Source organism: Euphorbia lathyris, chromosome 5, assembly GCF_963576675.1.
Source record: "Euphorbia lathyris chromosome 5, ddEupLath1.1, whole genome shotgun sequence".
NCBI lineage: Eukaryota > Viridiplantae > Streptophyta > Magnoliopsida > Malpighiales > Euphorbiaceae > Euphorbia > Euphorbia lathyris.
The window spans coordinates 80268345-80273007 of record NC_088914.1 but is presented as its reverse complement, the minus strand read 5'-3'; positions in this window follow the sequence as shown (position 1 = coordinate 80273007).

The window sequence follows — 4663 nt, the reverse complement described above, 5'->3', positions numbered from 1 at the left end:
GTCTAAGGCTCAGCAATTTGGGCTTAATCAACTAAGAGGTCATCAATCTCCTAGGCTCTGACTAGGTCAGATTCAGCTCACAATATGTGCCTACTCAATTTTGGGGCTTTTGAATGAGTTAAACCAATTGAATAAAGCGTAAGACAAAGATTAAACAAACAATCATAGAACAAAACAAGAGCTAAAATATTATTAAAGATGAAGAACAATGTCACAGGATACAATTAGCCTAGGATTCATAGACTGTATCAAAGAGTAAAAACAAGAAAAAGTAAAAGGAGATACGAAAATCCCTTTCAAGGAACCTGTCTACTCTGCAATCGGCTTCCTAAGTCTTAAGGACGGACCTTGAATATTCCTCGAGAACAGCTTTGAAGGAGCTTCAATGGAGGTTGATGAAGATGGAGGAGATGGAGAGGAAATTCAAGGGGAAGGCTAAAGTAATTTACAAATAATGAAAGATGCCTAATTTACATTGGAAAAATCTTATTTATAGACGCGGCTCGGCCCCTTTTCTTGACCTATTTCGTGTCCTTATGCAGGTAGGAAGTCGTGGGGGTAGAATTGGTCTTTTTGACCAATTCCCGCAGGCCTGCTCACCGAGCAGGGCGAGCTGCTCGGCGAGCAGGCGCTGCTCGTCGCGAGCAGGCATTGCCTGCTCGGCGAGCAGCCCTCTGCCGGCCTGCTCGATGAGCTGGCCTAAAATAGGCCAGTTCGTCGAGCCGTCTTGCCCGATACGCCTCCGCTCGGTTGCCGAACGCCAACAACGTGCTTTTCGCCCGAATTGATCCCTGCGCATGCACAAAAACTCCAGATAACATTAGTCCAAAGGCTAAATTGACCCGCCAATCGCTTATTTTGAGCAAACGCTTCATTTGGTGCGACTTTTGACGGATCAATTAGCTTCAAAAGATAACGGAATTATTATACGCATGCCATTTTGGCCGTATTTGCGTAAATTGATCACAAAACGAGCCTAAACAACGAAAAGTAAATAAAACATTTCCAATTTCTAACTAACTCACACAAAAGCATTTAAATGCGAGAATTGCTCGCTTATTAACTAAATAACGCTAAAATCCGTCCTAAAACCGTACCCAATGATAGGGGTTTTTGACCCCTATCAGCATCCCCCATCAATATCTGCTCTGTCCGTTGCTCCGCCCGTTCCCTCCGGGCAGAGGCAGTCACAACACGTGACCTTGTATGTCTCTGTCCAGAACGAGCCTCAGCAATATCAGCCTGTAAAACCAAAAACATTCTACATATATAAGCAAATAACGCATTTTTATTTAAATATACTCAATTTCTCGTTTTTCGGTTTTTTTAATAATTTGGCATTGCCATAGGCCGGGTCGAACGAAGTTATTTTTAAAAAAAAAAACAAAATTCCGGGCCCATTTTTGCCTAAACAGAGCGCCGCAACCGTCCGGCCGCTGGGCCGAATGGTTGCGGCGCTCGTGTCGGCCATAGGGCCGACCTGGGCGCCGTGCCCATTCCACCGTACGGTGGAACGAGCATGACGTTCGTTCCACCGTACGGTGGAACGAGTGCGCCTATCGTTCCACCGTACGATGGAACGAGAGCGCCGTTTCCACCACGGGTGGAAACGGCACGGCTCGTCCATTGAGGCTAAATTCATACAGGTTCCGCCTCCGATTCGGAGGCGGAACCCGTGATTTCGGAGTAATTTAAAAAAAAAACCTTACCGGAGCATTCATGAACCCTTTACCCGCTCCTGCCTTTGGCGGCATGTCGTTTTAGGTCGGGTCTTTTGAAAATCCAAAAAGCTATTGAGAATTTGATAGTTTTGAGTTTTTGAGTTTAAATTATGAGCAGGGCAAAATTGTTAAAAAAAGTGCGGAAGAAAGTATAACCTTTGCGGTATATAGCAGCCCACTATAATAATAAAGTGATAAGAAGGGCATAATTGGAAAATCAGTAAAATGTTGACTCCAGTTGCTTTCGTACGTGGATAAAGCGCGTTGTCTCAGCGGAGACGTTAGGCGTAGCACAATACACCAATTTCAATTTGACAATTCTAACCATTCTTTTATTATTAATTTAATACAGCTAACCTCACTGGCTATTACTCTCTCCTTTGTTTCAGGTTGTTGACCTCCATGCCTTTTCTCAATTAAGTGCACCTTGTTTTTATTTTTCCAAACCGTTGGTTTCAGTACAAAAATCAATTAATTACTAGTATTATATGTTAACAATTAAACTAAATGGATCCTAAATAAATATTAATTAATGTACTTATAATATACAAATATAATCCTATGATTTTGAAGAAGACCAGATTTAATATTTACACACAAAATAAAAGCTAATGTTTATAAGATAATACAATTTTAAGTTTTATCAAGAATCACGCACAATTTTATGTTTTAACCACCTTTCAATATCTTGCAATATCTTACGTTCTGATCATTCAATAATTTTTATTAATTAAAAAACTCATTTTCTATCAACGAGACTTAAAATTAAACCGTTTAATAAATATTATATTAAATATTACATTATTTTGTACATGGAGAATAAATACATTTATATAATTAGAGTAATTGTATTGAATGTGATAATTACAAGTTACATTTAAGGTTCTCTAAAATCTTATATATGTAAAACCCTAATACAAAGAGGTAGTGAAATACAAAAACTAAAAGATGAGGATATTACATGTGAGAAAAGGTAATTAAAACATTCGTTGATATCCTTTTTTCTGGGCTAAACGCCCAAAACAAAAACGAAACAGAGAGAGAGAGAGAGCAGAGCTCAACAGAGATCAAGCGAGGGAGGTAAATGCCACACTTATCGTCGAACAGAATATCCACCTCACCCATCATGTAGTTCAAAACCAATTGAAAATCAAGCTCAATGACTACTTTTCGAAAGCCTCTATCCCAGGCGAATCGGATCCCAAAGATAAAACCCCAAATCTCAGCCAAAGTAAAAGCGCAGATCCTAAGATTAAGATAGAAACCACACAACCAATTTCCATTTGCTTCTCGAGCAAGTCCACCAGCAAAAGCCATGCTTGGTTACCCTTGCTAGCGCCATCGCAGTTAATTTGACCCATCCCATATCCGATGGGATCCATTTAATCTAAAGTTCCTTACTGGCAGCGGCCTAAGCAGGACTATCCAAGGAAAAATATATTTTTTTCTGTTGTTTTTTACTTTTAAAAAGATACGTTTTATATTTGGATAAAGAAAAAATAATCTAAGATTGTTATTTATATAATTAATTGACCGTCAACCCATTTCTTAAAAATAGGTAAAAAATTATACGATTTTTGTGTTTTTTTTACTTAACATCATCATGTTATTATAAAAAATTTAAATATTATTTTAGGCTTAATATATTACAAGTTTCCTGAACTTGTCCAAAATAGTAGATTGGCTCCCTGAATTTTGTAAGTGTCCCACCAGTTTCTTGAACTTTGCAAGTGTCTCACCAGCTTTCTAAACTTGCTTATTTCATATCACCAGCTCCCTAAACTTGTCCATAAAAATAGATTAGCTCCCTAAACTTTGCAAGTGTTTTACCAACTCTCTAAACTTGTTTATTCTGTAACAACTAAATACAAAAACTTATTAAACCTAAATTCTAAAAATACGTCTTCATCTATTTGAGATGTAATTTTTTCGCTTCTCCTACCTTTCAAAATATTATAAGAGTTAGTGTTGCAGGTTTGAGAGATTGAATGGATGAGGATCGAGAGTTAGTATTATGGTTTTTGTATTTAGTTTTTACAGAATAAGCAAGTTTAGGGAGGTGGTGAGACACTTGCAAAGTCTAGGGAGCTAATCTATTTTTATGGACAAGTTTAGGGAGCTGATGATACGAAATAAACAAGTTTAGAGAGCTAATGAGATACTTGTAAAATTCAGGAAGCCAATCTACTATTTTAGACAAGTTTAGGAAGCTGGTGATATATTAGGCCTTTATTTTAATTAACTCTTTAATTTATCTATTTGTTTTTATATATAAAAGTAAAAAATGTTATAATTATATAAATAGAATAATTTCGTCCTGCCTTCGATTCTCTTACCTTCTCCCATATTTATAGGGAGCAAAACCGCGTGGCGGATCGCTTGGCAGCTGCTGGGCATGGAGGGATGTTAGGTGTTTCTACCCTTTCCGTTCCTCCTTCTTTTCTGTTACCTTCTCTTCTTGAGGATAGGATTGGGGTCAGTCTTCCTAGACTGATCCCGGGTTAGGTTTTTGTTTGTTTGTTTTTTTTCTTCCCTTCTTACCAAAAAAAAAATATAAATAGAATAATAGTTTTCAAATTTAATCAAAATAATTTTAATTAAATTTATGTAATATATATGCACCAAAATTTCATCAATATATATATATATATATATACCAAAAGTCATATACTTATGTATATTAATTATAAATAAATATTATTTATTCTCTTAAATTTATATTATACATTTTATCTATTAATATTAATATAATATATTTAAACTAAAATTAAATATTATTGTAAATTTATGATATATTTTTTAAAAATCATATTTTTTTATATTTTTTTATTCATTTCTCCCGTAAAGTTCATCATATATAAATAAATTTTATTTTTATAATTTTATATAGTTCTATTCATATTTTGATAATTTTTAAAAAGTTTTTCCTTTATTTTTTTATT